We start from the raw sequence: 9,738 nt of genomic DNA on the forward strand, positions 1-9,738 counted from the left end.
GAAGGAAATCCTTATTCGGATATCTGCAGATTTACATGCAGACAGAAGTTCCATCTCCACAAAGATCTCCTTTGTGGTGCTCCCCCCCCTTTTTAAAGATTTTATTTATTTATTCATGAGAGACACAGAGAGAGAGGCAGAGACCTAGGCAGAGGGAGAAACAGGCTCCATGCAGGGAACCCCAAGTGGGACCCCTGGGACCTCCAGGATCATGCCCTGAGCCAAAGGCAGATGCTCAACCGCCAAGCCACCCAGGCGTCCCTGTGGTACCCCTTTGTACTCAGCAAGCCACCACCCTTCATCCCATTCTTAACACTTGGCCACATCTAATCTATTCTCTGTGTCTATAATTTTGTCAGTTTGCTATGTTACATAGATGGAATGGTGCAGTGCAGTAGTTTCCCAGGGCTGCTGTAACAAACTGCTACAAACTGGGTGGTTTAAAACAATAGAAATTTATTTTCTCACAGTTCTGTAATCGAGAGGTCCAAAATCAAGCTGTCAGTAGGGCCAGGCTCCCTCTAAAAGACCTCTAGGGAAAGCTCCATTCCAGGTCTCTTAGCCTCTGGTGATTGCCAGCCTCTTTGGCTTGCGGCCATATCTCTCCAATCCCTGCCTCAGTCTTCACATTGCCTTCTCCTCTGTGTGTCTTTTATAAGGACACAAGTCAATGGATTTAGAACACACCCAGATAATCCAGGTTAATCTTCTCATTTCAAGATCCTTAATTTAATTACATCTACAAAGGCCTTGAGGCAGGAGTATGCCTGCCATGTGTGGGGAGCTCAGCGAATGCCAGCCAGTGAGAAAAAGAGATGTAGTAGATGTTAGGGGGGAATAATAGGAGAAAATTCAAAAATTAGAATACCAGTTAATAATTGTGTCTTGACAGAACATGAGAGACTCCTAACTCTGGGAAACGAACAAGGGGTGGTGGAAAGGGAGGTGTGTGTGTGTGTGTGTGTGTGTGTGTGTGTGTGTGTGAGACTGGGTGACGGGCACTGAGGGAGGCACTTGATGGGATGAGCACTGGGTGTTATGCTATATGTTGGCAAATTGAACTCCAATTAAAAAAAATAAAAAAATAAACATAAATAAAAAAATAATTGTGTCTTGAGAGGTTTCTGGGTGACTTAATAGGTTAAGTGTCAAACTTTGGCTCAAGTCATGATCCTAGGGTCCTAGGATCAAGTCCCACATCAGTCTCCCAGCTCCCCTCAGGGAGTCTGCTTCTCCCTCTGCCTCTGACACTCCCCCTGTTTATGCTCTTGCTCTCTCTCTCTGTCAAGTAAACAAATAAAATCTTAATTGAAAAAATGTGTCTTGAAGTCAAAGTGTGGAGCGAATATTATGACTATTATATTGTTTTGTGAGCCTGGACTCAATGTCAGGAAAGATTAAATAATTTTGACATCTATTCTAAGTCATGGAAAATCCAAGTGAATTTGTCCTTTGTCCTAAATCTAGAATATGGGTTTTTCTAACTGCCACATTCAGCCTTTCAATCCTCTCCTGAAAGTGTGAGGTAAAGTCAATTTTTTCCCCTTCATTTTCCTTCTTTCTAGATTACAGGCAGACTAAGCTTCTTAATAGAAACACATTCTTTCTTCTGAGCACCCTGCAGGAATTTACAGTTTATCTTCATCCAAATCAATATACTTACTTGGTTAGGCTTTGATTGTGTGACAATCACAAGTGTAATTAGATTGCAGTGCTGATTCTGTTTGAATTTTTATTTGTTTTTCTGAGAGAATTCATCACTACTTATTTAAGATATTGTTAGTAGAAAGCCAAGCCCCTACTTAAAAGGGTACCAGTCTTGGGACGCCTGGGTGGCTCAGTGGTTGACTGTCTGCCTTTGGCTCAGGTCGTGATCCCAGGGTCCTGGGATCGAGTTCCGCATCAGGCTCCCCCCAGGAAGCCTGTTTCTCCCTCTGCCTATGTCTCTCTCTGTTTCTGTCTCTCTCTCTCTCTCTGTCTCTCATGAATAAATAAATAAAATCTTAAAAAAAAAAGAGGGGTGCCAGGCTTAAAAAAAGGGGGTGGGGGGTATCTCTGGATGGCTCAGTGGTTTGGCACCTGCCTTCGGCCTAGGGTGTGATCCTGGAGACCCGGAATCAAGCTCCACATCAGGCTCCTGCATGGGGCCTGCTTCTCCCTCTGCCTGTGTCTCTGCCTCTCTCTCTCTCTCTCAGTGTCTCTCATGAATAAATAAATGAAATCTTAAAAAAAAAAAAAAAAAAGAGTGTCAGTCCTAGACTGGTGCCATATACTTCCCATTCAACCCTGTTTTGCTTCAGCTCCCAGCTGGTTTGCAATTCTGGTTTACCTGACTTTCTTTCCTGCATCTCTGCTCATGCTTCATGTTTCAGCAGAAAACCAGTCTCTCCTCCTCCTGAAATGACACATTAGGAATGACCTAAAGGTAACTAATCTCCAGACTTTGAACTCTTTCCTTATGAACCAAATCCATGAGCAGCTTCTTTTCCTGCAAGACATCCTGTTCTGCATTGTTGAAGCTTTGCCCTAGCTGGAAGCGATTTCTCTTCCAAACTCAAGAAGCTCTTACTGTCTGTTCTTCTACTGAGCTAAATTGTAAGCTCGTGAAGGTCAACACCTAGTTTATATTTCTTTACTGTCTCCTACCTTGCATCCCCATCCTTGTGTCCTAAACAAAGGAGGTGCTTAGTAAATATTGGTGGAATAAAATAACTTTAGGGATGGTAAGTGTCTTTTAAGTATAAATTGGTAGTAGAGACTCTATTAGAAAAATCATTATTCTCAGATGTAATGTTTTGTGAAAGGATTTCAAACATTTTCCAAAATAACTCAAATAAACACCTAGACAAAGAAAAACTCATTTCTATTCTTTACAGCTATATTTTTTAAAAGTCAGGCTTATTTTTTTTTAAAGATTTTATTTATTTATTCATGAGAGACACACAGAGAGAGGCAGAGACATAGAGCAAGAAGCAGATGCCCTGCGGGGAGCCCGATGCAGGACTCAATCCCAGGACCTCAGGATCATGACCTGAGCTAAAGGCATGTGCTCAACCACTGATCCATGCAGGGGCCCCTAAAAGTCAGGCTTATTAAGGTATACTTTGCATTCAGTAAAATTTGCCCTTTTAAGTTGTTCATTTTTATGGATTTTGAGTTTATACAGTTGTGTAGCCATCACCATAGCCAAGATATAATCATTGACATCACTCCCAAAATTCCCTTATGCCATCTTGTAGTCAATTCCCTTCCTTAACCACCAGCCCCTGGCAACCACAGATCTGATTTGTGTCTCTATTGGCTTGCCTTTCCTGGAATGTTATACAAATGGAATCATATGGTAAGTGGCCTTTTGTATCTGGCTTCTTTCACTTGGCATAAAACTCTCAAGATTCATCAATGCAGTTGCTTTATAGCCTAGTTCTTATTGCTATTGAAGGGTCCAGAATATGCCACTCACTGTGGCATAAATATTTTAGAAGGGGTCCCTAGTTGGCTCAGCAAGTGGAGCATATGACTCTTGGTCCCAAGGTCATGAGTTTGAGCCCCACATTGGGTGTACAGATTACTTAAAAATAAAATCTTTTTTTTTTAAAGAGAATTTATGTATTTATTCATGAGAGACACAGAGAGAGAGGCAGAGACATAGGCAGAAAGAGAAGCAGGCTCCCTGCAAGGAGCCTGATGCGGAACTTGATCCCAGGACCCCAGGATCACGACCTGAGCCAAAGGCAGAACTCAACCACGGAGCCACCCAGGTGCCTCCTTAAAAATGAAATCCTAGGGGCACCTGGGTGGCTCAGTCAGTTAAGTGTCTGACTCTTGGTTTCAGCTCAGGTCGTGATCTCATGGGCCTTGGGATCAACTCTGCATAGGCTCCACGCTCAGTGCAGAACCTGCTTGAAATTTCTTTCTCTCTCCCTCTCCCTTTGCCCTGTGCTTGCTCTTTCTCTAAAATAAAAAAAATTGGGATCCCTGGGTGGCGCAGCAGTTTGGCGCCTGCCTTTGGCCCAGGGCGTGATCCTGGAGACCCAGGATCGAGTCTCACATCAGGCTCCCGGTGCATGGAGCCTGCTTCTCCCTCTGCCTGTGTCTCTGCCTCTCTCTCTCTCTCTCTCTCTCTGTGACTATCATAAATAAATAAAAAATTAAAAAAATTCTAAAATTTATTTAAAAAAATAAAATAAAATAAATCTTTTTTAAAAATTAAAAAAAAATGAAATCTTAAAAAACATTTTGGAAGGGGCATTTATTTTGAGTTCCTGAAATCTCTCATCTTCCTAAAAGTAGAGCCTATCAAAAGAACTAAAAAACCAATTGTCATAAATCCTCTTCCTAGGATCAACAAGGACCAAAGACTCTTATCACTTATCCCAGAAGATGAGAGGTCTCCATATTATATCACACAGACATTGTCACAAAATTGTTACATCTCTCATCTCTTCTGAGGCCCATTTATCTTTCCAAAAGCTCATTTGTGTTCCCATAAGTGCTCTTTCTTCCCCACTTTTCCTTAATAAGAAGCCATTAGTTTTTCTGTAAGTGTCCTTCTCTTCCTCCCCTGCCTCTACTAGGATGGTGTATAAGCCCCAAATCTTAACAGCCCCTTTGTGTCACATTTTACTGTGTACCCTTCTATTTACCATAACAAAAACAATGATTAAATTTTATCTTTTGCTAATTTGTCTTTGTTAGTCAATTCTCAGGGCCCCAATCACTTAAACTAAGAGAGTACAGGGAAAGTTTTAGTTCCCTGACACAATTATTCCATTGTATGGGTGTATTAGAATTTATCCATTCACCAGTTGGACTTTTGGGTTGTTCCCATTTTTTGGACACTTTCCTATAGGGTCCTTGCGTGGATAGCATACATTTTCAGTTCTCTTGTATTAGTACTGTTAAACAAAATTCAACCAAGTGTATTTGAAAATCTAATTTGCTTTATTAATCAATTCATGAAGTGAGCAGCATCCCCTCTAGCAGGTAGAGGGGAGCTCTGAGGAGTTGTACAAAATGGAATGTTCTTATAGGAAGGAGGGTGGGGCAAGGAAGTTATTAACAAAAGGAAAGAAAAGATTGTTTCAGACAAGGTCACCTTCCCTTAGGGGGAAGAACAGGAATCTTATCATGCAGATTACCTCATCTTTTTTTGGAAGGGGGGGGAGATGAAGAGAGCCCATGTGACAGATTACCTCATTGATGTCGATCAGAAGATTCCTGACTGACCAGGTAAGACTATATTTAGGGGGGAGGTTGAAACTTGGCTTCAGTGACGCCATTTTGGGCCTGTGGTTTTCTTTTTAACAATAGGATCCCTAGATTATATGCTAAGTGTCTCTATAGAAAACTACATAGACCAAAAAAAAAAAAAAAAAAGAAAGAAAACTACATAGACCAATTCCAATGTGCATTATCAGTAATATATGAGAGTTTCAGTTGCTTAGCATTCTTATCAATACTTATATTGCCAGCTCTTTTACTTTTAGCCATTCTAGTATATTAAGTGATTATTTAAAAACAAATAAGGAAAAGGTATGGTTTTACTCCTCTAAGAAACATTTATTGATAAAACCAGTGATACACTTTGTCAGATGTTTGATTTTTTGACTTGCGGAAGGAATATTATATTGAGAACATACAAACATTTCCTTATCTCCAGGTTCTCATAGTCAGGTGAGAAAGACACAGGAAAGAAAACATGTACAAGTAAACTTTTTTTTATGGCACTTTGGGAGCACATACTGGGAGCTTTTTGCTTCTTTGTGGGAGGAAGGAAAAGGCTGCCAGATTCTGTCTTTTAAGTTAAGTCCTCTTTTTCCTAAATTGATGTACAGTTTTGTAGGTTCAAATGTCAGTGTTAGGTCTTGAGTATTTGTAGATTTATTTGTTTATTTTGAGAGGGAGAGAGAGAGTAGGAAGGGCAGAGGGAGAGGGAGAGAGAATCTTAAGTAGACTCTTCACTGAGCTCGAAGCCTGCCATGGGGCTTGATCTCAAGACCCTAAGAACTCTGAGATCATGACCTGAGCTGAAACCTGGAGTCAGATGCTTAACAGACTGAGCCACCCAGTCACCATGGGTCTTGAGGGTTTTTTGTTTTGTTTTGTTTTAAGATTTTATTTATTTATTCATGAGAGACACACAGAGAGACAGAGACAGAGACACAGGCAGAGGGAGAAGCAGGCCCCATGCAGGGAGCCCAACTCGGGATCCAGGTCATCCAGGATTAGGCCCTGGGCCAAAGGCGGCACTAAACCGCTGAGCCACCCAGGCTGCTCCAGGTCTTGAGTATTTTATTTTATTTTATTTATTTATTTTTTTTAAAGATTTTATTTATTTATTCATGATAGTCACAGAGAGAGAGAGAGGGGCAGAGACACAGGCAGAGAGAGAAGCAGGCTCCATGCATCGGAAGCCCGACGTGGGATTCGATCCCGGGTCTCCAGGATCGCGCCCTGGGCCAAAGGCAGGCGCCAAACCGCTGCGCCACCCAGGGATCCCGGTCTTGAGTATTTTAAATGCAATAGAATACAGTAAGGGCTTTCCTAGCCAGAGTAATTAATCTTAATATGAAAATAGGCTTAAAAATAAGGAAAATGAATCTGAAAAGACTTCTTACCTGAAATATACATTGTTTGTACAGCCATTGAATAAATTGTCAGGTCCAGAGAAGTAAAAGATGGTTTTGGGAAGGAGGCCACTGGGCCAGGGAAAAACCAAGGGAAGACTGGAGATTTTGAGAGAGGTGGAAGGAGGACCAGACTGGCTGGAAATCTGAGCCTCTGGATCCTAGTTCCAGCTGTACCCTAACTTGAGTGCAAACCTGCACAAGCCAAATACTTGCAGGCCTATCTTCTTTCATCTATAAAATAAGAGCTTGGACCCCTAAGAGCTCTTTCATTTGTGAGATTTTGTGGTCTGCATACCATCCAGAAGGATAATTCAACAATGACAAAGGCCAGAGTGAAGAGACAGAATGCAGGGGAGGGGAGGGCAGGGCAATACAGATGACAGTTCTGCAGGGAGGGGGATGTGGCTTATATTTAAACTACAGGCAAACAGAGGGACACTGGAGACTCAGCAGACTATTAGGGGCACCAAGGAAAATCCAACTAGAGGCTGGCATGTGAAAGTAGTGATGTGCTAGGAATACACTATGCAGAAGAGCAAGAAGGAAGATTTCCAATAAGAGGACAAACCACAGGGACCAGGGATCCAGGAGCATTTCTTTATTCCTTCCACAAATGATTATTAAAAAGGGGATATTGTAGGGGAGAGTCAAAGAGGCAGGCTAGCATTTAGCATGAGGGAGGTCTGTGATGGGTACTGAAATGGGGATGCCGATATGGGTAAGGGGTGTCCCCACTTTGAAAGACTGCCAAAACCAAGCTGAGATCCCCTAACCATTCATTTCACAAACTCTTGTTGAGTAACTACCATGTTATAGGCATTGGAGATAAAGAACAATTTCTCGGGGATCCCTGGGTGGTTCAGTGGTTTAGCGCCTGCCTTAGGCCCAGGGCGTGATCCTGGAGTCCCAGGATCAAGTCCCACATCGGGCTCCCTGCATGGAGCCTGCCTCTCTCTCTCTCTCTCTCTCTCTCTCTCTCTGTCTCTCATGAATAAATAAAATCTTTAAAAAATAAAAACAAAAACAATTTCTTTTCTGGAGCTTAAGTTCTCGTAAGGAAAGAAAGTAAAAATAAGGTAAATAAAACGCATAGCACGTGATAAATGCTATGCTATAACTATGTTATAGTTAGTGATAAAAGCTAATAAAAACAGTGAGGAAGGATGACAGGATCGGATGCAAAGGGGAAGAGGTAATTCTAACAGCTTGGTGAATGAGACGAGGACATCTTTTTTTTTTTTTTAATTTTTATTTATTTATGATAGTCACACAGAGAGAAAGAGAGAGAGAGAGAGAGAGGCAGAGGGAGAAGCAGGCTCCATGCACCGGGAGCCCGACGTGGGATTCGATCCTGGGTCTCCAGGATCGCACCCTGGGCCAAAGGCAGGCGCTAAACCGCTGCGCCACCCAGGGATCCTGAGACGAGGACATCTGAATCAGAAGGGGCAGGACCGAGCAGCATTGACAGAGGGTACTGGACAGTCTCTCCAAAGAGGAACAGCAAGCGGAACAAGGAACCACAATGGAGAGAGGAACCAGGCTTCAGGGAGGCCAGTGGTGCTGAAGGGAAGAGGAACAAGGGGAGAGTAGTTCAAAGTATATTCTAGGCTCTTGCAGAGGGCAGGAAGGAGCCCAGCTCATTCTGGAATTCCCTAATTCACCTCCCTCCCTCCTCTCAGCATTTAGGGAACATCTCCTGTGCCTACATAGCTGCAGATACGGATACTGTACTGGATAAGACTGCGTTGCAATTGTCAGAACCAGAACAAAGGGTCAGGGTTCAACTGGAAGCAAGGCTAGATTATCCCGCACTTAATAAAGCCAGACCAGGCCTTAGATCCCTGTCTTCAGAAGACACACAGATCTTTAAACCAGTATGGCTCAAGGCTACTGGTGGTTCTCCAAGGGGGCAGAAGAGAGCCATAGAGAAGACACTAGGGTCCCCAGTACACTGAACTTAAATATATATAATTATACCAGGAACAACTACACATGATTTGAAATTTCAAACAGAATAAAAAGCACCTTAGATTTCTAAGCTGCTGATAATTTTAGACATCACTAGCCCAACCTCTTCATTTTATAGGCAAAACACAAGAGAAGTGACTTCTTTCTTTCTTTGTTTCTCTTTCGTTGTTTCTTTGTTTTCTTTCTTCCTTTCTTTCTCTTTCTTTCTTTCTTTCTTTCTTTCTTTCTTTCTTTCTTTCTTTCTTTCTTTCTTTCTTTCTTTCTTTCTTTCTTTCTTTTTCTTTCTTTCCTTTCTAAGATTTTATTTGTGAGAGAGAGTGAGAGCATGAAGAGAGAGAAGCAGATTCCCTGTTGAGCCAGAAGCCTGCAGAGAGCTGGGGCTCCATCCCAGCATCCTGGGATCATGACCTGAGCCCAAGGAAGAGACTTAACCCCCTAACCAACTAAATTACCCAGGTGCTACGAGAAGTGATTTCTTAAAATGACAGAGGGAAGGAGAAACAGTTCTCTGGCCTATCTGGCCAGTGTTCACTCACTCTTTTCCTTCTTTTCTTTTCTTTCTTTTCTTTTCTTTCTTTTCTTTCTTTTCTTTTTTTCTTTTCTTTTCTTTTCTTTTCTTTTCTTTTCTTTTCTTTTCTTTTCTTTTCTTTTCTTTCCTTCCTTTCTCTCTTTTTTTTCTTTGTAAACTTTACTGAAACAAGGACCCAAAAAATCTACTTAAGACTCAAAGTTGTTCCTCTCCATGGAAATCTTTAGTAAAAGGCAAAACATTTATATGATCTGAAGAGAAACCAGAGTATCCAGTGCACTCTTTTTTTATTCTCAATGAAAGTTTCAGAATAAGAAAAGCTATCTATCTAATCTATTTATCTAAACAGAGTACCTGGAATCAAATGGCCTGGGTTTGAATCTTTCTTTTTTTTTTTTTAAGATTTTATTTATTTATTCATGAGAGACACAGTGAGAGGGAGAGACATAGAGGGAGAAGCAGGTTCCCTGCAAGGAACCTGATGCAGGACTTGATCCCAGGACCCTGGGATCACAACCTGAGTCAAAGGTAGAGGCTCAACCACTAAGCCACCCAGGTGCACCACAAAGAAGTATTTTTTAAGTTGTCTTTTAAAATCACTGTGATCTAAAT

At 41.8% G+C, this 9,738-nt stretch overlaps 1 non-coding gene across 1 annotated transcript; it reads right to left on the reverse strand.

The window, feature by feature from the left end:
• Positions 1-9,282: 9,282 nt before the first annotated feature.
• LOC140604385 (U5 spliceosomal RNA) lies at positions 9,283-9,397 on the reverse strand. The gene has a single exon (XR_012007290.1). It is a non-coding gene; the product is annotated as a U5 spliceosomal RNA (small nuclear RNA).
• Positions 9,398-9,738: the final 341 nt, after the last annotated feature.

The sequence above is a fragment of the Canis lupus genome, chromosome 14 (genome assembly GCF_048164855.1).
Source record: "Canis lupus baileyi chromosome 14, mCanLup2.hap1, whole genome shotgun sequence".
Lineage (NCBI taxonomy): Eukaryota > Metazoa > Chordata > Mammalia > Carnivora > Canidae > Canis > Canis lupus.